This window comes from Brachyhypopomus gauderio, unplaced genomic scaffold, assembly GCF_052324685.1.
Source record: "Brachyhypopomus gauderio isolate BG-103 unplaced genomic scaffold, BGAUD_0.2 sc171, whole genome shotgun sequence".
NCBI classification, from domain to species: domain Eukaryota; kingdom Metazoa; phylum Chordata; class Actinopteri; order Gymnotiformes; family Hypopomidae; genus Brachyhypopomus; species Brachyhypopomus gauderio.
The window spans coordinates 169246-191635 of NW_027506992.1; the positions used below are offsets into that span (position 1 = coordinate 169246).

Sequence of the window (22390 nt, forward strand, 5' to 3'; positions counted from 1 at the left end):
TCGGTATGGGGCAGGCTTCCTAACTATCTGCTTGGTCAAGTCATACTTACTGGGCACTTTACGTATCTGACAATGTGCGTGTGTGCTTTAACTTTGTAACTGACTCTCTTGGCTGTTTTAGCTTGTAGGGTTACATTTTGAGGTATAAACATCAAAAAGGCTTGGGCTTGGGCTTGGGCTTGGGGGTGGAGTTATTTAGGTCCATGCCTAAGGGGCGTGTCCTTCTTGATCTCTGAGGGATCATAGTGATACCAGAGGAATTTCTCAGACCTGCCCTTTTGCAGAGCCCTTTTCCTGGCACAAGGAGTTATAAGCACGCCCCTGCATATCGTCTACTGTGCTTGCTACGGCAGCACATATACTAAAATTGGATCGATACAGAGAAGATTAGCATGGCCCCTGCGAAAGGATGACACGCAAATCCGTGAAGCGCTCCACATTTTGAAGAACCTGGAGAAATGGCACGGCAATCCTGCGGCGTTGACCTTCTGCCGACCGAGATTCGAGCCGGTACTGTTTTTATTCTCAAATCTGCTGGCTTGTCTCGTGGTCAAGGTCGATTGGCAGAAACAGCATAGGGTAGAAATACCACTTGCGACTGAGTGAATCAAGATAAGGCACTAGGGATATAGGTAAAGCAGTGTGATTGTCAGCAGGAATATACTATCCAATAGCACTATGCAAAGAGCCTATGTTTCAGCTGTGGTTTAAATATTGAAATCAGGAATATATCAGGACACCTCTCTCTGGAGCTAGGGATCAGTCCATGAACAACTGAACCATGCTTGCCAGAGCTGGCAAAACAACATGCAGCAGGGGTTGTAGAGGGTGGAACATGTAAGGACTTTTGTCCATTGCAGAGTTTTGTGTTGTAGACTGGAGTTTTCTTCAGTCCCGTCCCATACCTTTAATAGAATTCCCACCCCTTGACCTGGAGCCCCACCCACCATATTACCCATCCCACCCCACCCTGTCAGGTTTTGCCCCGCCCTCCATTTTGCCCTACTTCCTTTTCTGTGTCGGTATGGGGCAGGCTTCCTAACTATCTGCTTGGTCAAGTCATACTTACTGGGCACTTTACGTATCTGACAATGTGCGTGTGTGTTTTAACTTTGTAACTGACTCTCTTGGCTGTTTTAGCTTGTAGGGTTACATTTTGAGGTATAAACATCAAAAAGGCTTGGGCTTGGGCTTGGGCTTGGGGGTGGAGTTATTTAGGTCCATGCCTAAGGGGCGTGTCCTTCTTGATCTCTGAGGGATCATAGTGATACCAGAGGAATTTCTCAGACCTGCCCTTTTGCAGAGCCCTTTTCCTGGCACAAGGAGTTATAAGCACGCCCCTGCATATCGTCTACTGTGCTTGCTACGGCAGCACATATACTAAAATTGGATCGATACAGAGAAGATTAGCATGGCCCCTGCGAAAGGATGACACGCAAATCCGTGAAGCGCTCCACATTTTGAAGAACCTGGAGAAATGGCACGGCAATCCTGCGGCGTTGACCTTCTGCCGACCGAGATTCGAGCCGGTACTGTTTTTATTCTCAAATCTGCTGGCTTGTCTCGTGGTCAAGGTCGATTGGCAGAAACAGCATAGGGTAGAAATACCACTTGCGACTGAGTGAATCAAGATAAGGCACTAGGGATATAGGTAAAGCAGTGTGATTGTCAGCAGGAATATACTATCCAATAGCACTATGCAAAGAGCCTATGTTTCAGCTGTGGTTTAAATATTGAAATCAGGAATATATCAGGACACCTCTCTCTGGAGCTAGGGATCAGTCCATGAACAACTGAACCATGCTTGCCAGAGCTGGCAAAACAACATGCAGCAGGGGTTGTAGAGGGTGGAACATGTAAGGACTTTTGTCCATTGCAGAGTTTTGTGTTGTAGACTGGAGTTTTCTTCAGTCCCGTCCCATACCTTTAATAGAATTCCCACCCCTTGACCTGGAGCCCCACCCACCATATTACCCATCCCACCCCACCCTGTCAGGTTTTGCCCCGCCCTCCATTTTGCCCTACTTCCTTTTCTGTGTCGGTATGGGGCAGGCTTCCTAACTATCTGCTTGGTCAAGTCATACTTACTGGGCACTTTACGTATCTGACAATGTGCGTGTGTGCTTTAACTTTGTAACTGACTCTCTTGGCTGTTTTAGCTTGTAGGGTTACATTTTGAGGTATAAACATCAAAAAGGCTTGGGCTTGGGCTTGGGCTTGGGGGTGGAGTTATTTAGGTCCATGCCTAAGGGGCGTGTCCTTCTTGATCTCTGAGGGATCATAGTGATACCAGAGGAATTTCTCAGACCTGCCCTTTTGCAGAGCCCTTTTCCTGGCACAAGGAGTTATAAGCACGCCCCTGCATATCGTCTACTGTGCTTGCTATGGCAGCACATATACTAAAATTGGATCGATACAGAGAAGATTAGCATGGCCCCTGCGAAAGGATGACACGCAAATCCGTGAAGCGCTCCACATTTTGAAGAACCTGGAGAAATGGCACGGCAATCCTGCGGCGTTGACCTTCTGCCGACCGAGATTCGAGCCGGTACTGTTTTTATTCTCAAATCTGCTGGCTTGTCTCGTGGTCAAGGTCGATTGGCAGAAGCAGCATAGGGTAGAAATACCACTTGCGACTGAGTGAATCAAGATAAGGCACTAGGGATATAGGTAAAGCAGTGTGATTGTCAGCAGGAATATACTATCCAATAGCACTATGCAAAGAGCCTATGTTTCAGCTGTGGTTTAAATATTGAAATCAGGAATATATCAGGACACCTCTCTCTGGAGCTAGGGATCAGTCCATGAACAACTGAACCATGCTTGCCAGAGCTGGCAAAACAACATGCAGCAGGGGTTGTAGAGGGTGGAACATGTAAGGACTTTTGTCCATTGCAGAGTTTTGTGTTGTAGACTGGAGTTTTCTTCAGTCCCGTCCCATACCTTTAATAGAATTCCCACCCCTTGACCTGGAGCCCCACCCACCATATTACCCATCCCACCCCACCCTGTCAGGTTTTGCCCCGCCCTCCATTTTGCCCTACTTCCTTTTCTGTGTCGGTATGGGGCAGGCTTCCTAACTATCTGCTTGGTCAAGTCATACTTACTGGGCACTTTACGTATCTGACAATGTGCGTGTGTGTTTTAACTTTGTAACTGACTCTCTTGGCTGTTTTAGCTTGTAGGGTTACATTTTGAGGTATAAACATCAAAAAGGCTTGGGCTTGGTCTTGGGCTTGGGCTTGGGGGTGGAGTTATTTAGGTCCATGCCTAAGGGGCGTGTCCTTCTTGATCTCTGAGGGATCATAGTGATACCAGAGGAATTTCTCAGACCTGCCCTTTTGCAGAGCCCTTTTCCTGGCACAAGGAGTTATAAGCACGCCCCTGCATATCGTCTACTGTGCTTGCTACGGCAGCACATATACTAAAATTGGATCGATACAGAGAAGATTAGCATGGCCCCTGCGAAAGGATGACACGCAAATCCGTGAAGCGCTCCACATTTTGAAGAACCTGGAGAAATGGCACGGCAATCCTGCGGCGTTGACCTTCTGCCGACCGAGATTCGAGCCGGTACTGTTTTTATTCTCAAATCTGCTGGCTTGTCTCGTGGTCAAGGTCGATTGGCAGAAACAGCATAGGGTAGAAATACCACTTGCGACTGAGTGAATCAAGATAAGGCACTAGGGATATAGGTAAAGCAGTGTGATTGTCAGCAGGAATATACTATCCAATAGCACTATGCAAAGAGCCTATGTTTCAGCTGTGGTTTAAATATTGAAATCAGGAATATATCAGGACACCTCTCTCTGGAGCTAGGGATCAGTCCATGAACAACTGAACCATGCTTGCCAGAGCTGGCAAAACAACATGCAGCAGGGGTTGTAGAGGGTGGAACATGTAAGGACTTTTGTCCATTGCAGAGTTTTGTGTTGTAGACTGGAGTTTTCTTCAGTCCCGTCCCATACCTTTAATAGAATTCCCACCCCTTGACCTGGAGCCCCACCCACCATATTACCCATCCCACCCCACCCTGTCAGGTTTTGCCCCGCCCTCCATTTTGCCCTACTTCCTTTTCTGTGTCGGTATGGGGCAGGCTTCCTAACTATCTGCTTGGTCAAGTCATACTTACTGGGCACTTTACGTATCTGACAATGTGCGTGTGTGCTTTAACTTTGTAACTGACTCTCTTGGCTGTTTTAGCTTGTAGGGTTACATTTTGAGGTATAAACATCAAAAAGGCTTGGGCTTGGTCTTGGGCTTGGGCTTGGGGGTGGAGTTATTTAGGTCCATGCCTAAGGGGCGTGTCCTTCTTGATCTCTGAGGGATCATAGTGATACCAGAGGAATTTCTCAGACCTGCCCTTTTGCAGAGCCCTTTTCCTGGCACAAGGAGTTATAAGCACGCCCCTGCATATCGTCTACTGTGCTTGCTACGGCAGCACATATACTAAAATTGGATCGATACAGAGAAGATTAGCATGGCCCCTGCGAAAGGATGACACGCAAATCCGTGAAGCGCTCCACATTTTGAAGAACCTGGAGAAATGGCACGGCAATCCTGCGGCGTTGACCTTCTGCCGACCGAGATTCGAGCCGGTACTGTTTTTATTCTCAAATCTGCTGGCTTGTCTCGTGGTCAAGGTCGATTGGCAGAAACAGCATAGGGTAGAAATACCACTTGCGACTGAGTGAATCAAGATAAGGCACTAGGGATATAGGTAAAGCAGTGTGATTGTCAGCAGGAATATACTATCCAATAGCACTATGCAAAGAGCCTATGTTTCAGCTGTGGTTTAAATATTGAAATCAGGAATATATCAGGACACCTCTCTCTGGAGCTAGGGATCAGTCCATGAACAACTGAACCATGCTTGCCAGAGCTGGCAAAACAACATGCAGCAGGGGTTGTAGAGGGTGGAACATGTAAGGACTTTTGTCCATTGCAGAGTTTTGTGTTGTAGACTGGAGTTTTCTTCAGTCCCGTCCCATACCTTTAATAGAATTCCCACCCCTTGACCTGGAGCCCCACCCACCATATTACCCATCCCACCCCACCCTGTCAGGTTTTGCCCCGCCCTCCATTTTGCCCTACTTCCTTTTCTGTGTCGGTATGGGGCAGGCTTCCTAACTATCTGCTTGGTCAAGTCATACTTACTGGGCACTTTACGTATCTGACAATGTGCGTGTGTGCTTTAACTTTGTAACTGACTCTCTTGGCTGTTTTAGCTTGTAGGGTTACATTTTGAGGTATAAACATCAAAAAGGCTTGGGCTTGGGCTTGGGCTTGGGGGTGGAGTTATTTAGGTCCATGCCTAAGGGGCGTGTCCTTCTTGATCTCTGAGGGATCATAGTGATACCAGAGGAATTTCTCAGACCTGCCCTTTTGCAGAGCCCTTTTCCTGGCACAAGGAGTTATAAGCACGCCCCTGCATATCGTCTACTGTGCTTGCTACGGCAGCACATATACTAAAATTGGATCGATACAGAGAAGATTAGCATGGCCCCTGCGAAAGGATGACACGCAAATCCGTGAAGCGCTCCACATTTTGAAGAACCTGGAGAAATGGCACGGCAATCCTGCGGCGTTGACCTTCTGCCGACCGAGATTCGAGCCGGTACTGTTTTTATTCTCAAATCTGCTGGCTTGTCTCGTGGTCAAGGTCGATTGGCAGAAACAGCATAGGGTAGAAATACCACTTGCGACTGAGTGAATCAAGATAAGGCACTAGGGATATAGGTAAAGCAGTGTGATTGTCAGCAGGAATATACTATCCAATAGCACTATGCAAAGAGCCTATGTTTCAGCTGTGGTTTAAATATTGAAATCAGGAATATATCAGGACACCTCTCTCTGGAGCTAGGGATCAGTCCATGAACAACTGAACCATGCTTGCCAGAGCTGGCAAAACAACATGCAGCAGGGGTTGTAGAGGGTGGAACATGTAAGGACTTTTGTCCATTGCAGAGTTTTGTGTTGTAGACTGGAGTTTTCTTCAGTCCCGTCCCATACCTTTAATAGAATTCCCACCCCTTGACCTGGAGCCCCACCCACCATATTACCCATCCCACCCCACCCTGTCAGGTTTTGCCCCGCCCTCCATTTTGCCCTACTTCCTTTTCTGTGTCGGTATGGGGCAGGCTTCCTAACTATCTGCTTGGTCAAGTCATACTTACTGGGCACTTTACGTATCTGACAATGTGCGTGTGTGTTTTAACTTTGTAACTGACTCTCTTGGCTGTTTTAGCTTGTAGGGTTACATTTTGAGGTATAAACATCAAAAAGGCTTGGGCTTGGGCTTGGGCTTGGGGGTGGAGTTATTTAGGTCCATGCCTAAGGGGCGTGTCCTTCTTGATCTCTGAGGGATCATAGTGATACCAGAGGAATTTCTCAGACCTGCCCTTTTGCAGAGCCCTTTTCCTGGCACAAGGAGTTATAAGCACGCCCCTGCATATCGTCTACTGTGCTTGCTACGGCAGCACATATACTAAAATTGGATCGATACAGAGAAGATTAGCATGGCCCCTGCGAAAGGATGACACGCAAATCCGTGAAGCGCTCCACATTTTGAAGAACCTGGAGAAATGGCACGGCAATCCTGCGGCGTTGAACTTCTGCCGACCGAGATTCGAGCCGGTACTGTTTTTATTCTCAAATCTGCTGGCTTGTCTCGTGGTCAAGGTCGATTGGCAGAAACAGCATAGGGTAGAAATACCACTTGCGACTGAGTGAATCAAGATAAGGCACTAGGGATATAGGTAAAGCAGTGTGATTGTCAGCAGGAATATACTATCCAATAGCACTATGCAAAGAGCCTATGTTTCAGCTGTGGTTTAAATATTGAAATCAGGAATATATCAGGACACCTCTCTCTGGAGCTAGGGATCGGTCCATGAACAACTGAACCATGCTTGCCAGAGCTGGCAAAACAACATGCAGCAGGGGTTGTAGAGGGTGGAACATGTAAGGACTTTTGTCCATTGCAGAGTTTTGTGTTGTAGACTGGAGTTTTCTTCAGTCCCGTCCCATACCTTTAATAGAATTCCCACCCCTTGACCTGGAGCCCCACCCACCATATTACCCATCCCACCCCACCATGTCAGGTTTTGCCCCGCCCTCCATTTTGCCCTACTTCCTTTTCTGTGTCGGTATGGGGCAGGCTTCCTAACTATCTGCTTGGTCAAGTCATACTTACTGGGCACTTTACGTATCTGACAATGTGCGTGTGTGCTTTAACTTTGTAACTGACTCTCTTGGCTGTTTTAGCTTGTAGGGTTACATTTTGAGGTATAAACATCAAAAAGGCTTGGGCTTGGGCTTGGGCTTGGGGGTGGAGTTATTTAGGTCCATGCCTAAGGGGCGTGTCCTTCTTGATCTCTGAGGGATCATAGTGATACCAGAGGAATTTCTCAGACCTGCCCTTTTGCAGAGCCCTTTTCCTGGCACAAGGAGTTATAAGCACGCCCCTGCATATCGTCTACTGTGCTTGCTACGGCAGCACATATACTAAAATTGGATCGATACAGAGAAGATTAGCATGGCCCCTGCGAAAGGATGACACGCAAATCCGTGAAGCGCTCCACATTTTGAAGAACCTGGAGAAATGGCACGGCAATCCTGCGGCGTTGACCTTCTGCCGACCGAGATTCGAGCCGGTACTGTTTTTATTCTCAAATCTGCTGGCTTGTCTCGTGGTCAAGGTCGATTGGCAGAAACAGCATAGGGTAGAAATACCACTTGCGACTGAGTGAATCAAGATAAGGCACTAGGGATATAGGTAAAGCAGTGTGATTGTCAGCAGGAATATACTATCCAATAGCACTATGCAAAGAGCCTATGTTTCAGCTGTGGTTTAAATATTGAAATCAGGAATATATCAGGACACCTCTCTCTGGAGCTAGGGATCAGTCCATGAACAACTGAACCATGCTTGCCAGAGCTGGCAAAACAACATGCAGCAGGGGTTGTAGAGGGTGGAACATGTAAGGACTTTTGTCCATTGCAGAGTTTTGTGTTGTAGACTGGAGTTTTCTTCAGTCCCGTCCCATACCTTTAATAGAATTCCCACCCCTTGACCTGGAGCCCCACCCACCATATTACCCATCCCACCCCACCCTGTCAGGTTTTGCCCCGCCCTCCATTTTGCCCTACTTCCTTTTCTGTGTCGGTATGGGGCAGGCTTCCTAACTATCTGCTTGGTCAAGTCATACTTACTGGGCACTTTACGTATCTGACAATGTGCGTGTGTGTTTTAACTTTGTAACTGACTCTCTTGGCTGTTTTAGCTTGTAGGGTTACATTTTGAGGTATAAACATCAAAAAGGCTTGGGCTTGGGCTTGGGCTTGGGGGTGGAGTTATTTAGGTCCATGCCTAAGGGGCGTGTCCTTCTTGATCTCTGAGGGATCATAGTGATACCAGAGGAATTTCTCAGACCTGCCCTTTTGCAGAGCCCTTTTCCTGGCACAAGGAGTTATAAGCACGCCCCTGCATATCGTCTACTGTGCTTGCTACGGCAGCACATATACTAAAATTGGATCGATACAGAGAAGATTAGCATGGCCCCTGCGAAAGGATGACACGCAAATCCGTGAAGCGCTCCACATTTTGAAGAACCTGGAGAAATGGCACGGCAATCCTGCGGCGTTGAACTTCTGCCGACCGAGATTCGAGCCGGTACTGTTTTTATTCTCAAATCTGCTGGCTTGTCTCGTGGTCAAGGTCGATTGGCAGAAACAGCATAGGGTAGAAATACCACTTGCGACTGAGTGAATCAAGATAAGGCACTAGGGATATAGGTAAAGCAGTGTGATTGTCAGCAGGAATATACTATCCAATAGCACTATGCAAAGAGCCTATGTTTCAGCTGTGGTTTAAATATTGAAATCAGGAATATATCAGGACACCTCTCTCTGGAGCTAGGGATCGGTCCATGAACAACTGAACCATGCTTGCCAGAGCTGGCAAAACAACATGCAGCAGGGGTTGTAGAGGGTGGAACATGTAAGGACTTTTGTCCATTGCAGAGTTTTGTGTTGTAGACTGGAGTTTTCTTCAGTCCCGTCCCATACCTTTAATAGAATTCCCACCCCTTGACCTGGAGCCCCACCCACCATATTACCCATCCCACCCCACCATGTCAGGTTTTGCCCCGCCCTCCATTTTGCCCTACTTCCTTTTCTGTGTCGGTATGGGGCAGGCTTCCTAACTATCTGCTTGGTCAAGTCATACTTACTGGGCACTTTACGTATCTGACAATGTGCGTGTGTGCTTTAACTTTGTAACTGACTCTCTTGGCTGTTTTAGCTTGTAGGGTTACATTTTGAGGTATAAACATCAAAAAGGCTTGGGCTTGGGCTTGGGCTTGGGGGTGGAGTTATTTAGGTCCATGCCTAAGGGGCGTGTCCTTCTTGATCTCTGAGGGATCATAGTGATACCAGAGGAATTTCTCAGACCTGCCCTTTTGCAGAGCCCTTTTCCTGGCACAAGGAGTTATAAGCACGCCCCTGCATATCGTCTACTGTGCTTGCTACGGCAGCACATATACTAAAATTGGATCGATACAGAGAAGATTAGCATGGCCCCTGCGAAAGGATGACACGCAAATCCGTGAAGCGCTCCACATTTTGAAGAACCTGGAGAAATGGCACGGCAATCCTGCGGCGTTGACCTTCTGCCGACCGAGATTCGAGCCGGTACTGTTTTTATTCTCAAATCTGCTGGCTTGTCTCGTGGTCAAGGTCGATTGGCAGAAACAGCATAGGGTAGAAATACCACTTGCGACTGAGTGAATCAAGATAAGGCACTAGGGATATAGGTAAAGCAGTGTGATTGTCAGCAGGAATATACTATCCAATAGCACTATGCAAAGAGCCTATGTTTCAGCTGTGGTTTAAATATTGAAATCAGGAATATATCAGGACACCTCTCTCTGGAGCTAGGGATCAGTCCATGAACAACTGAACCATGCTTGCCAGAGCTGGCAAAACAACATGCAGCAGGGGTTGTAGAGGGTGGAACATGTAAGGACTTTTGTCCATTGCAGAGTTTTGTGTTGTAGACTGGAGTTTTCTTCAGTCCCGTCCCATACCTTTAATAGAATTCCCACCCCTTGACCTGGAGCCCCACCCACCATATTACCCATCCCACCCCACCCTGTCAGGTTTTGCCCCGCCCTCCATTTTGCCCTACTTCCTTTTCTGTGTCGGTATGGGGCAGGCTTCCTAACTATCTGCTTGGTCAAGTCATACTTACTGGGCACTTTACGTATCTGACAATGTGCGTGTGTGTTTTAACTTTGTAACTGACTCTCTTGGCTGTTTTAGCTTGTAGGGTTACATTTTGAGGTATAAACATCAAAAAGGCTTGGGCTTGGGCTTGGGCTTGGGCTTGGGGGTGGAGTTATTTAGGTCCATGCCTAAGGGGCGTGTCCTTCTTGATCTCTGAGGGATCATAGTGATACCAGAGGAATTTCTCAGACCTGCCCTTTTGCAGAGCCCTTTTCCTGGCACAAGGAGTTATAAGCACGCCCCTGCATATCGTCTACTGTGCTTGCTACGGCAGCACATATACTAAAATTGGATCGATACAGAGAAGATTAGCATGGCCCCTGCGAAAGGATGACACGCAAATCCGTGAAGCGCTCCACATTTTGAAGAACCTGGAGAAATGGCACGGCAATCCTGCGGCGTTGACCTTCTGCCGACCGAGATTCGAGCCGGTACTGTTTTTATTCTCAAATCTGCTGGCTTGTCTCGTGGTCAAGGTCGATTGGCAGAAACAGCATAGGGTAGAAATACCACTTGCGACTGAGTGAATCAAGATAAGGCACTAGGGATATAGGTAAAGCAGTGTGATTGTCAGCAGGAATATACTATCCAATAGCACTATGCAAAGAGCCTATGTTTCAGCTGTGGTTTAAATATTGAAATCAGGAATATATCAGGACACCTCTCTCTGGAGCTAGGGATCAGTCCATGAACAACTGAACCATGCTTGCCAGAGCTGGCAAAACAACATGCAGCAGGGGTTGTAGAGGGTGGAACATGTAAGGACTTTTGTCCATTGCAGAGTTTTGTGTTGTAGACTGGAGTTTTCTTCAGTCCCGTCCCATACCTTTAATAGAATTCCCACCCCTTGACCTGGAGCCCCACCCACCATATTACCCATCCCACCCCACCCTGTCAGGTTTTGCCCCGCCCTCCATTTTGCCCTACTTCCTTTTCTGTGTCGGTATGGGGCAGGCTTCCTAACTATCTGCTTGGTCAAGTCATACTTACTGGGCACTTTACGTATCTGACAATGTGCGTGTGTGTTTTAACTTTGTAACTGACTCTCTTGGCTGTTTTAGCTTGTAGGGTTACATTTTGAGGTATAAACATCAAAAAGGCTTGGGCTTGGTCTTGGGCTTGGGCTTGGGGGTGGAGTTATTTAGGTCCATGCCTAAGGGGCGTGTCCTTCTTGATCTCTGAGGGATCATAGTGATACCAGAGGAATTTCTCAGACCTGCCCTTTTGCAGAGCCCTTTTCCTGGCACAAGGAGTTATAAGCACGCCCCTGCATATCGTCTACTGTGCTTGCTACGGCAGCACATATACTAAAATTGGATCGATACAGAGAAGATTAGCATGGCCCCTGCGAAAGGATGACACGCAAATCCGTGAAGCGCTCCACATTTTGAAGAACCTGGAGAAATGGCACGGCAATCCTGCGGCGTTGACCTTCTGCCGACCGAGATTCGAGCCGGTACTGTTTTTATTCTCAAATCTGCTGGCTTGTCTCGTGGTCAAGGTCGATTGGCAGAAACAGCATAGGGTAGAAATACCACTTGCGACTGAGTGAATCAAGATAAGGCACTAGGGATATAGGTAAAGCAGTGTGATTGTCAGCAGGAATATACTATCCAATAGCACTATGCAAAGAGCCTATGTTTCAGCTGTGGTTTAAATATTGAAATCAGGAATATATCAGGACACCTCTCTCTGGAGCTAGGGATCAGTCCATGAACAACTGAACCATGCTTGCCAGAGCTGGCAAAACAACATGCAGCAGGGGTTGTAGAGGGTGGAACATGTAAGGACTTTTGTCCATTGCAGAGTTTTGTGTTGTAGACTGGAGTTTTCTTCAGTCCCGTCCCATACCTTTAATAGAATTCCCACCCCTTGACCTGGAGCCCCACCCACCATATTACCCATCCCACCCCACCCTGTCAGGTTTTGCCCCGCCCTCCATTTTGCCCTACTTCCTTTTCTGTGTCGGTATGGGGCAGGCTTCCTAACTATCTGCTTGGTCAAGTCATACTTACTGGGCACTTTACGTATCTGACAATGTGCGTGTGTGCTTTAACTTTGTAACTGACTCTCTTGGCTGTTTTAGCTTGTAGGGTTACATTTTGAGGTATAAACATCAAAAAGGCTTGGGCTTGGGCTTGGGCTTGGGGGTGGAGTTATTTAGGTCCATGCCTAAGGGGCGTGTCCTTCTTGATCTCTGAGGGATCATAGTGATACCAGAGGAATTTCTCAGACCTGCCCTTTTGCAGAGCCCTTTTCCTGGCACAAGGAGTTATAAGCACGCCCCTGCATATCGTCTACTGTGCTTGCTACGGCAGCACATATACTAAAATTGGATCGATACAGAGAAGATTAGCATGGCCCCTGCGAAAGGATGACACGCAAATCCGTGAAGCGCTCCACATTTTGAAGAACCTGGAGAAATGGCACGGCAATCCTGCGGCGTTGACCTTCTGCCGACCGAGATTCGAGCCGGTACTGTTTTTATTCTCAAATCTGCTGGCTTGTCTCGTGGTCAAGGTCGATTGGCAGAAACAGCATAGGGTAGAAATACCACTTGCGACTGAGTGAATCAAGATAAGGCACTAGGGATATAGGTAAAGCAGTGTGATTGTCAGCAGGAATATACTATCCAATAGCACTATGCAAAGAGCCTATGTTTCAGCTGTGGTTTAAATATTGAAATCAGGAATATATCAGGACACCTCTCTCTGGAGCTAGGGATCAGTCCATGAACAACTGAACCATGCTTGCCAGAGCTGGCAAAACAACATGCAGCAGGGGTTGTAGAGGGTGGAACATGTAAGGACTTTTGTCCATTGCAGAGTTTTGTGTTGTAGACTGGAGTTTTCTTCAGTCCCGTCCCATACCTTTAATAGAATTCCCACCCCTTGACCTGGAGCCCCACCCACCATATTACCCATCCCACCCCACCCTGTCAGGTTTTGCCCCGCCCTCCATTTTGCCCTACTTCCTTTTCTGTGTCGGTATGGGGCAGGCTTCCTAACTATCTGCTTGGTCAAGTCATACTTACTGGGCACTTTACGTATCTGACAATGTGCGTGTGTGCTTTAACTTTGTAACTGACTCTCTTGGCTGTTTTAGCTTGTAGGGTTACATTTTGAGGTATAAACATCAAAAAGGCTTGGGCTTGGTCTTGGGCTTGGGCTTGGGGGTGGAGTTATTTAGGTCCATGCCTAAGGGGCGTGTCCTTCTTGATCTCTGAGGGATCATAGTGATACCAGAGGAATTTCTCAGACCTGCCCTTTTGCAGAGCCCTTTTCCTGGCACAAGGAGTTATAAGCACGCCCCTGCATATCGTCTACTGTGCTTGCTACGGCAGCACATATACTAAAATTGGATCGATACAGAGAAGATTAGCATGGCCCCTGCGAAAGGATGACACGCAAATCCGTGAAGCGCTCCACATTTTGAAGAACCTGGAGAAATGGCACGGCAATCCTGCGGCGTTGACCTTCTGCCGACCGAGATTCGAGCCGGTACTGTTTTTATTCTCAAATCTGCTGGCTTGTCTCGTGGTCAAGGTCGATTGGCAGAAACAGCATAGGGTAGAAATACCACTTGCGACTGAGTGAATCAAGATAAGGCACTAGGGATATAGGTAAAGCAGTGTGATTGTCAGCAGGAATATACTATCCAATAGCACTATGCAAAGAGCCTATGTTTCAGCTGTGGTTTAAATATTGAAATCAGGAATATATCAGGACACCTCTCTCTGGAGCTAGGGATCAGTCCATGAACAACTGAACCATGCTTGCCAGAGCTGGCAAAACAACATGCAGCAGGGGTTGTAGAGGGTGGAACATGTAAGGACTTTTGTCCATTGCAGAGTTTTGTGTTGTAGACTGGAGTTTTCTTCAGTCCCGTCCCATACCTTTAATAGAATTCCCACCCCTTGACCTGGAGCCCCACCCACCATATTACCCATCCCACCCCACCCTGTCAGGTTTTGCCCCGCCCTCCATTTTGCCCTACTTCCTTTTCTGTGTCGGTATGGGGCAGGCTTCCTAACTATCTGCTTGGTCAAGTCATACTTACTGGGCACTTTACGTATCTGACAATGTGCGTGTGTGCTTTAACTTTGTAACTGACTCTCTTGGCTGTTTTAGCTTGTAGGGTTACATTTTGAGGTATAAACATCAAAAAGGCTTGGGCTTGGGCTTGGGCTTGGGGGTGGAGTTATTTAGGTCCATGCCTAAGGGGCGTGTCCTTCTTGATCTCTGAGGGATCATAGTGATACCAGAGGAATTTCTCAGACCTGCCCTTTTGCAGAGCCCTTTTCCTGGCACAAGGAGTTATAAGCACGCCCCTGCATATCGTCTACTGTGCTTGCTACGGCAGCACATATACTAAAATTGGATCGATACAGAGAAGATTAGCATGGCCCCTGCGAAAGGATGACACGCAAATCCGTGAAGCGCTCCACATTTTGAAGAACCTGGAGAAATGGCACGGCAATCCTGCGGCGTTGAACTTCTGCCGACCGAGATTCGAGCCGGTACTGTTTTTATTCTCAAATCTGCTGGCTTGTCTCGTGGTCAAGGTCGATTGGCAGAAACAGCATAGGGTAGAAATACCACTTGCGACTGAGTGAATCAAGATAAGGCACTAGGGATATAGGTAAAGCAGTGTGATTGTCAGCAGGAATATACTATCCAATAGCACTATGCAAAGAGCCTATGTTTCAGCTGTGGTTTAAATATTGAAATCAGGAATATATCAGGACACCTCTCTCTGGAGCTAGGGATCGGTCCATGAACAACTGAACCATGCTTGCCAGAGCTGGCAAAACAACATGCAGCAGGGGTTGTAGAGGGTGGAACATGTAAGGACTTTTGTCCATTGCAGAGTTTTGTGTTGTAGACTGGAGTTTTCTTCAGTCCCGTCCCATACCTTTAATAGAATTCCCACCCCTTGACCTGGAGCCCCACCCACCATATTACCCATCCCACCCCACCATGTCAGGTTTTGCCCCGCCCTCCATTTTGCCCTACTTCCTTTTCTGTGTCGGTATGGGGCAGGCTTCCTAACTATCTGCTTGGTCAAGTCATACTTACTGGGCACTTTACGTATCTGACAATGTGCGTGTGTGCTTTAACTTTGTAACTGACTCTCTTGGCTGTTTTAGCTTGTAGGGTTACATTTTGAGGTATAAACATCAAAAAGGCTTGGGCTTGGGCTTGGGCTTGGGGGTGGAGTTATTTAGGTCCATGCCTAAGGGGCGTGTCCTTCTTGATCTCTGAGGGATCATAGTGATACCAGAGGAATTTCTCAGACCTGCCCTTTTGCAGAGCCCTTTTCCTGGCACAAGGAGTTATAAGCACGCCCCTGCATATCGTCTACTGTGCTTGCTACGGCAGCACATATACTAAAATTGGATCGATACAGAGAAGATTAGCATGGCCCCTGCGAAAGGATGACACGCAAATCCGTGAAGCGCTCCACATTTTGAAGAACCTGGAGAAATGGCACGGCAATCCTGCGGCGTTGACCTTCTGCCGACCGAGATTCGAGCCGGTACTGTTTTTATTCTCAAATCTGCTGGCTTGTCTCGTGGTCAAGGTCGATTGGCAGAAACAGCATAGGGTAGAAATACCACTTGCGACTGAGTGAATCAAGATAAGGCACTAGGGATATAGGTAAAGCAGTGTGATTGTCAGCAGGAATATACTATCCAATAGCACTATGCAAAGAGCCTATGTTTCAGCTGTGGTTTAAATATTGAAATCAGGAATATATCAGGACACCTCTCTCTGGAGCTAGGGATCAGTCCATGAACAACTGAACCATGCTTGCCAGAGCTGGCAAAACAACATGCAGCAGGGGTTGTAGAGGGTGGAACATGTAAGGACTTTTGTCCATTGCAGAGTTTTGTGTTGTAGACTGGAGTTTTCTTCAGTCCCGTCCCATACCTTTAATAGAATTCCCACCCCTTGACCTGGAGCCCCACCCACCATATTACCCATCCCACCCCACCCTGTCAGGTTTTGCCCCGCCCTCCATTTTGCCCTACTTCCTTTTCTGTGTCGGTATGGGGCAGGCTTCCTAACTATCTGCTTGGTCAAGTCATACTTACTGGGCACTTTACGTATCTGACAATGTGCGTGTGTGTTTTAACTTTGTAACTGACTCTCTTGGCTGTTTTAGCTTGTAGGGTTACATTTTGAGGTATAAACATCAAAAAGGCTTGGGCTTGGTCTTGGGCTTGGGCTTGGGGGTGGAGTTATTTAGGTCCATGCCTAAGGGGCGTGTCCTTCTTGATCTCTGAGGGATCATAGTGATACCAGAGGAATTTCTCAGACCTGCCCTTTTGCAGAGCCCTTTTCCTGGCACAAGGAGTTATAAGCACGCCCCTGCATATCGTCTACTGTGCTTGCTACGGCAGCACATATACTAAAATTGGATCGATACAGAGAAGATTAGCATGGCCCCTGCGAAAGGATGACACGCAAATCCGTGAAGCGCTCCACATTTTGAAGAACCTGGAGAAATGGCACGGCAATCCTGCGGCGTTGACCTTCTGCCGACCGAGATTCGAGCCGGTACTGTTTTTATTCTCAAATCTGCTGGCTTGTCTCGTGGTCAAGGTCGATTGGCAGAAACAGCATAGGGTAGAAATACCACTTGCGACTGAGTGAATCAAGATAAGGCACTAGGGATATAGGTAAAGCAGTGTGATTGTCAGCAGGAATATACTATCCAATAGCACTATGCAAAGAGCCTATGTTTCAGCTGTGGTTTAAATATTGAAATCAGGAATATATCAGGACACCTCTCTCTGGAGCTAGGGATCAGTCCATGAACAACTGAACCATGCTTGCCAGAGCTGGCAAAACAACATGCAGCAGGGGTTGTAGAGGGTGGAACATGTAAGGACTTTTGTCCATTGCAGAGTTTTGTGTTGTAGACTGGAGTTTTCTTCAGTCCCGTCCCATACCTTTAATAGAATTCCCACCCCTTGACCTGGAGCCCCACCCACCATATTACCCATCCCACCCCACCCTGTCAGGTTTTGCCCCGCCCTCCATTTTGCCCTACTTCCTTTTCTGTGTCGGTATGGGGCAGGCTTCCTAACTATCTGCTTGGTCAAGTCATACTTACTGGGCACTTTACGTATCTGACAATGTGCGTGTGTGCTTTAACTTTGTAACTGACTCTCTTGGCTGTTTTAGCTTGTAGGGTTACATTTTGAGGTATAAACATCAAAAAGGCTTGGGCTTGGTCTTGGGCTTGGGCTTGGGGGTGGAGTTATTTAGGTCCATGCCTAAGGGGCGTGTCCTTCTTGATCTCTGAGGGATCATAGTGATACCAGAGGAATTTCTCAGACCTGCCCTTTTGCAGAGCCCTTTTCCTGGCACAAGGAGTTATAAGCACGCCCCTGCATATCGTCTACTGTGCTTGCTACGGCAGCACATATACTAAAATTGGATCGATACAGAGAAGATTAGCATGGCCCCTGCGAAAGGATGACACGCAAATCCGTGAAGCGCTCCACATTTTGAAGAACCTGGAGAAATGGCACGGCAATCCTGCGGCGTTGACCTTCTGCCGACCGAGATTCGAGCCGGTACTGTTTTTATTCTCAAATCTGCTGGCTTGTCTCGTGGTCAAGGTCGATTGGCAGAAACAGCATAGGGTAGAAATACCACTTGCGACTGAGTGAATCAAGATAAGGCACTAGGGATATAGGTAAAGCAGTGTGATTGTCAGCAGGAATATACTATCCAATAGCACTATGCAAAGAGCCTATGTTTCAGCTGTGGTTTAAATATTGAAATCAGGAATATATCAGGACACCTCTCTCTGGAGCTAGGGATCAGTCCATGAACAACTGAACCATGCTTGCCAGAGCTGGCAAAACAACATGCAGCAGGGGTTGTAGAGGGTGGAACATGTAAGGACTTTTGTCCATTGCAGAGTTTTGTGTTGTAGACTGGAGTTTTCTTCAGTCCCGTCCCATACCTTTAATAGAATTCCCACCCCTTGACCTGGAGCCCCACCCACCATATTACCCATCCCACCCCACCCTGTCAGGTTTTGCCCCGCCCTCCATTTTGCCCTACTTCCTTTTCTGTGTCGGTATGGGGCAGGCTTCCTAACTATCTGCTTGGTCAAGTCATACTTACTGGGCACTTTACGTATCTAACAATGTGCGTGTGTGCTTTAACTTTGTAACTGACTCTCTTGGCTGTTTTAGCTTGTAGGGTTACATTTTGAGGTATAAACATCAAAAAGGCTTGGGCTTGGGCTTGGGCTTGGGGGTGGAGTTATTTAGGTCCATGCCTAAGGGGCGTGTCCTTCTTGATCTCTGAGGGATCATAGTGATACCAGAGGAATTTCTCAGACCTGCCCTTTTGCAGAGCCCTTTTCCTGGCACAAGGAGTTATAAGCACGCCCCTGCATATCGTCTACTGTGCTTGCTACGGCAGCACATATACTAAAATTGGATCGATACAGAGAAGATTAGCATGGCCCCTGCGAAAGGATGACACGCAAATCCGTGAAGCGCTCCACATTTTGAAGAACCTGGAGAAATGGCACGGCAATCCTGCGGCGTTGACCTTCTGCCGACCGAGATTCGAGCCGGTACTGTTTTTATTCTCAAATCTGCTGGCTTGTCTCGTGGTCAAGGTCGATTGGCAGAAACAGCATAGGGTAGAAATACCACTTGCGACTGAGTGAATCAAGATAAGGCACTAGGGATATAGGTAAAGCAGTGTGATTGTCAGCAGGAATATACTATCCAATAGCACTATGCAAAGAGCCTATGTTTCAGCTGTGGTTTAAATATTGAAATCAGGAATATATCAGGACACCTCTCTCTGGAGCTAGGGATCAGTCCATGAACAACTGAACCATGCTTGCCAGAGCTGGCAAAACAACATGCAGCAGGGGTTGTAGAGGGTGGAACATGTAAGGACTTTTGTCCATTGCAGAGTTTTGTGTTGTAGACTGGAGTTTTCTTCAGTCCCGTCCCATACCTTTAATAGAATTCCCACCCCTTGACCTGGAGCCCCACCCACCATATTACCCATCCCACCCCACCATGTCAGGTTTTGCCCCGCCCTCCATTTTGCCCTACTTCCTTTTCTGTGTCGGTATGGGGCAGGCTTCCTAACTATCTGCTTGGTCAAGTCATACTTACTGGGCACTTTACGTATCTGACAATGTGCGTGTGTGCTTTAACTTTGTAACTGACTCTCTTGGCTGTTTTAGCTTGTAGGGTTACATTTTGAGGTATAAACATCAAAAAGGCTTGGGCTTGGGCTTGGGCTTGGGGGTGGAGTTATTTAGGTCCATGCCTAAGGGGCGTGTCCTTCTTGATCTCTGAGGGATCATAGTGATACCAGAGGAATTTCTCAGACCTGCCCTTTTGCAGAGCCCTTTTCCTGGCACAAGGAGTTATAAGCACGCCCCTGCATATCGTCTACTGTGCTTGCTACGGCAGCACATATACTAAAATTGGATCGATACAGAGAAGATTAGCATGGCCCCTGCGAAAGGATGACACGCAAATCCGTGAAGCGCTCCACATTTTGAAGAACCTGGAGAAATGGCACGGCAATCCTGCGGCGTTGACCTTCTGCCGACCGAGATTCGAGCCGGTACTGTTTTTATTCTCAAATCTGCTGGCTTGTCTCGTGGTCAAGGTCGATTGGCAGAAACAGCATAGGGTAGAAATACCACTTGCGACTGAGTGAATCAAGATAAGGCACTAGGGATATAGGTAAAGCAGTGTGATTGTCAGCAGGAATATACTATCCAATAGCACTATGCAAAGAGCCTATGTTTCAGCTGTGGTTTAAATATTGAAATCAGGAATATATCAGGACACCTCTCTCTGGAGCTAGGGATCAGTCCATGAACAACTGAACCATGCTTGCCAGAGCTGGCAAAACAACATGCAGCAGGGGTTGTAGAGGGTGGAACATGTAAGGACTTTTGTCCATTGCAGAGTTTTGTGTTGTAGACTGGAGTTTTCTTCAGTCCCGTCCCATACCTTTAATAGAATTCCCACCCCTTGACCTGGAGCCCCACCCACCATATTACCCATCCCACCCCACCCTGTCAGGTTTTGCCCCGCCCTCCATTTTGCCCTACTTCCTTTTCTGTGTCGGTATGGGGCAGGCTTCCTAACTATCTGCTTGGTCAAGTCATACTTACTGGGCACTTTACGTATCTGACAATGTGCGTGTGTGCTTTAACTTTGTAACTGACTCTCTTGGCTGTTTTAGCTTGTAGGGTTACATTTTGAGGTATAAACATCAAAAAGGCTTGGGCTTGGTCTTGGGCTTGGGCTTGGGGGTGGAGTTATTTAGGTCCATGCCTAAGGGGCGTGTCCTTCTTGATCTCTGAGGGATCATAGTGATACCAGAGGAATTTCTCAGACCTGCCCTTTTGCAGAGCCCTTTTCCTGGCACAAGGAGTTATAAGCACGCCCCTGCATATCGTCTACTGTGCTTGCTACGGCAGCACATATACTAAAATTGGATCGATACAGAGAAGATTAGCATGGCCCCTGCGAAAGGATGACACGCAAATCCGTGAAGCGCTCCACATTTTGAAGAACCTGGAGAAATGGCACGGCAATCCTGCGGCGTTGACCTTCTGCCGACCGAGATTCGAGCCGGTACTGTTTTTATTCTCAAATCTGCTGGCTTGTCTCGTGGTCAAGGTCGATTGGCAGAAACAGCATAGGGTAGAAATACCACTTGCGACTGAGTGAATCAAGATAAGGCACTAGGGATATAGGTAAAGCAGTGTGATTGTCAGCAGGAATATACTATCCAATAGCACTATGCAAAGAGCCTATGTTTCAGCTGTGGTTTAAATATTGAAATCAGGAATATATCAGGACACCTCTCTCTGGAGCTAGGGATCAGTCCATGAACAACTGAACCATGCTTGCCAGAGCTGGCAAAACAACATGCAGCAGGGGTTGTAGAGGGTGGAACATGTAAGGACTTTTGTCCATTGCAGAGTTTTGTGTTGTAGACTGGAGTTTTCTTCAGTCCCGTCCCATACCTTTAATAGAATTCCCACCCCTTGACCTGGAGCCCCACCCACCATATTACCCATCCCACCCCACCCTGTCAGGTTTTGCCCCGCCCTCCATTTTGCCCTACTTCCTTTTCTGTGTCGGTATGGGGCAGGCTTCCTAACTATCTGCTTGGTCAAGTCATACTTACTGGGCACTTTACGTATCTGACAATGTGCGTGTGTGTTTTAACTTTGTAACTGACTCTCTTGGCTGTTTTAGCTTGTAGGGTTACATTTTGAGGTATAAACATCAAAAAGGCTTGGGCTTGGTCTTGGGCTTGGGCTTGGGGGTGGAGTTATTTAGGTCCATGCCTAAGGGGCGTGTCCTTCTTGATCTCTGAGGGATCATAGTGATACCAGAGGAATTTCTCAGACCTGCCCTTTTGCAGAGCCCTTTTCCTGGCACAAGGAGTTATAAGCACGCCCCTGCATATCGTCTACTGTGCTTGCTACGGCAGCACATATACTAAAATTGGATCGATACAGAGAAGATTAGCATGGCCCCTGCGAAAGGATGACACGCAAATCCGTGAAGCGCTCCACATTTTGAAGAACCTGGAGAAATGGCACGGCAATCCTGCGGCGTTGACCTTCTGCCGACCGAGATTCGAGCCGGTACTGTTTTTATTCTCAAATCTGCTGGCTTGTCTCGTGGTCAAGGTCGATTGGCAGAAACAGCATAGGGTAGAAATACCACTTGCGACTGAGTGAATCAAGATAAGGCACTAGGGATATAGGTAAAGCAGTGTGATTGTCAGCAGGAATATACTATCCAATAGCACTATGCAAAGAGCCTATGTTTCAGCTGTGGTTTAAATATTGAAATCAGGAATATATCAGGACACCTCTCTCTGGAGCTAGGGATCAGTCCATGAACAACTGAACCATGCTTGCCAGAGCTGGCAAAACAACATGCAGCAGGGGTTGTAGAGGGTGGAACATGTAAGGACTTTTGTCCATTGCAGAGTTTTGTGTTGTAGACTGGAGTTTTCTTCAGTCCCGTCCCATACCTTTAATAGAATTCCCACCCCTTGACCTGGAG

The 22390-nt window shown here is 47.4% G+C and overlaps 22 non-coding genes across 22 annotated transcripts; all 22 read left to right on the top strand.

The window, feature by feature from the left end:
- The first annotated feature begins 337 nt into the window (after positions 1 to 337).
- On the top strand, positions 338 to 444 carry LOC143501415 (U6 spliceosomal RNA). Its single transcript, XR_013126965.1, has one exon. It is a non-coding gene; the product is annotated as a U6 spliceosomal RNA (small nuclear RNA).
- A 912-nt stretch (positions 445 to 1356) lies between these two features.
- LOC143501416 (U6 spliceosomal RNA) lies at positions 1357 to 1463 on the top strand. Its single transcript, XR_013126966.1, has one exon. It is a non-coding gene; the product is annotated as a U6 spliceosomal RNA (small nuclear RNA).
- A 912-nt stretch (positions 1464 to 2375) lies between these two features.
- On the top strand, positions 2376 to 2482 carry LOC143501358 (U6 spliceosomal RNA). The gene has a single exon (XR_013126914.1). It is a non-coding gene; the product is annotated as a U6 spliceosomal RNA (small nuclear RNA).
- A 918-nt stretch (positions 2483 to 3400) lies between these two features.
- Positions 3401 to 3507, top strand: LOC143501417 (U6 spliceosomal RNA). Its single transcript, XR_013126967.1, has one exon. It is a non-coding gene; the product is annotated as a U6 spliceosomal RNA (small nuclear RNA).
- Positions 3508 to 4425: 918 nt separating this feature from the next.
- LOC143501418 (U6 spliceosomal RNA) lies at positions 4426 to 4532 on the top strand. Its single transcript, XR_013126968.1, has one exon. It is a non-coding gene; the product is annotated as a U6 spliceosomal RNA (small nuclear RNA).
- Positions 4533 to 5444: 912 nt separating this feature from the next.
- On the top strand, positions 5445 to 5551 carry LOC143501420 (U6 spliceosomal RNA). Its single transcript, XR_013126970.1, has one exon. It is a non-coding gene; the product is annotated as a U6 spliceosomal RNA (small nuclear RNA).
- A 912-nt stretch (positions 5552 to 6463) lies between these two features.
- Positions 6464 to 6570, top strand: LOC143501421 (U6 spliceosomal RNA). The gene has a single exon (XR_013126971.1). It is a non-coding gene; the product is annotated as a U6 spliceosomal RNA (small nuclear RNA).
- A 912-nt stretch (positions 6571 to 7482) lies between these two features.
- LOC143501422 (U6 spliceosomal RNA) lies at positions 7483 to 7589 on the top strand. The gene has a single exon (XR_013126972.1). It is a non-coding gene; the product is annotated as a U6 spliceosomal RNA (small nuclear RNA).
- A 912-nt stretch (positions 7590 to 8501) lies between these two features.
- Positions 8502 to 8608, top strand: LOC143501423 (U6 spliceosomal RNA). Its single transcript, XR_013126973.1, has one exon. It is a non-coding gene; the product is annotated as a U6 spliceosomal RNA (small nuclear RNA).
- A 912-nt stretch (positions 8609 to 9520) lies between these two features.
- Positions 9521 to 9627, top strand: LOC143501424 (U6 spliceosomal RNA). Its single transcript, XR_013126974.1, has one exon. It is a non-coding gene; the product is annotated as a U6 spliceosomal RNA (small nuclear RNA).
- Positions 9628 to 10545: 918 nt separating this feature from the next.
- LOC143501322 (U6 spliceosomal RNA) lies at positions 10546 to 10652 on the top strand. The gene has a single exon (XR_013126881.1). It is a non-coding gene; the product is annotated as a U6 spliceosomal RNA (small nuclear RNA).
- Positions 10653 to 11570: 918 nt separating this feature from the next.
- On the top strand, positions 11571 to 11677 carry LOC143501324 (U6 spliceosomal RNA). Its single transcript, XR_013126882.1, has one exon. It is a non-coding gene; the product is annotated as a U6 spliceosomal RNA (small nuclear RNA).
- A 912-nt stretch (positions 11678 to 12589) lies between these two features.
- Positions 12590 to 12696, top strand: LOC143501325 (U6 spliceosomal RNA). The gene has a single exon (XR_013126883.1). It is a non-coding gene; the product is annotated as a U6 spliceosomal RNA (small nuclear RNA).
- Positions 12697 to 13614: 918 nt separating this feature from the next.
- LOC143501326 (U6 spliceosomal RNA) lies at positions 13615 to 13721 on the top strand. Its single transcript, XR_013126884.1, has one exon. It is a non-coding gene; the product is annotated as a U6 spliceosomal RNA (small nuclear RNA).
- Positions 13722 to 14633: 912 nt separating this feature from the next.
- LOC143501327 (U6 spliceosomal RNA) lies at positions 14634 to 14740 on the top strand. The gene has a single exon (XR_013126885.1). It is a non-coding gene; the product is annotated as a U6 spliceosomal RNA (small nuclear RNA).
- Positions 14741 to 15652: 912 nt separating this feature from the next.
- LOC143501329 (U6 spliceosomal RNA) lies at positions 15653 to 15759 on the top strand. The gene has a single exon (XR_013126887.1). It is a non-coding gene; the product is annotated as a U6 spliceosomal RNA (small nuclear RNA).
- A 918-nt stretch (positions 15760 to 16677) lies between these two features.
- LOC143501330 (U6 spliceosomal RNA) lies at positions 16678 to 16784 on the top strand. The gene has a single exon (XR_013126888.1). It is a non-coding gene; the product is annotated as a U6 spliceosomal RNA (small nuclear RNA).
- Positions 16785 to 17702: 918 nt separating this feature from the next.
- Positions 17703 to 17809, top strand: LOC143501331 (U6 spliceosomal RNA). The gene has a single exon (XR_013126889.1). It is a non-coding gene; the product is annotated as a U6 spliceosomal RNA (small nuclear RNA).
- A 912-nt stretch (positions 17810 to 18721) lies between these two features.
- LOC143501332 (U6 spliceosomal RNA) lies at positions 18722 to 18828 on the top strand. Its single transcript, XR_013126890.1, has one exon. It is a non-coding gene; the product is annotated as a U6 spliceosomal RNA (small nuclear RNA).
- Positions 18829 to 19740: 912 nt separating this feature from the next.
- On the top strand, positions 19741 to 19847 carry LOC143501333 (U6 spliceosomal RNA). The gene has a single exon (XR_013126891.1). It is a non-coding gene; the product is annotated as a U6 spliceosomal RNA (small nuclear RNA).
- Positions 19848 to 20765: 918 nt separating this feature from the next.
- LOC143501334 (U6 spliceosomal RNA) lies at positions 20766 to 20872 on the top strand. The gene has a single exon (XR_013126892.1). It is a non-coding gene; the product is annotated as a U6 spliceosomal RNA (small nuclear RNA).
- Positions 20873 to 21790: 918 nt separating this feature from the next.
- Positions 21791 to 21897, top strand: LOC143501335 (U6 spliceosomal RNA). The gene has a single exon (XR_013126893.1). It is a non-coding gene; the product is annotated as a U6 spliceosomal RNA (small nuclear RNA).
- Positions 21898 to 22390: the final 493 nt, after the last annotated feature.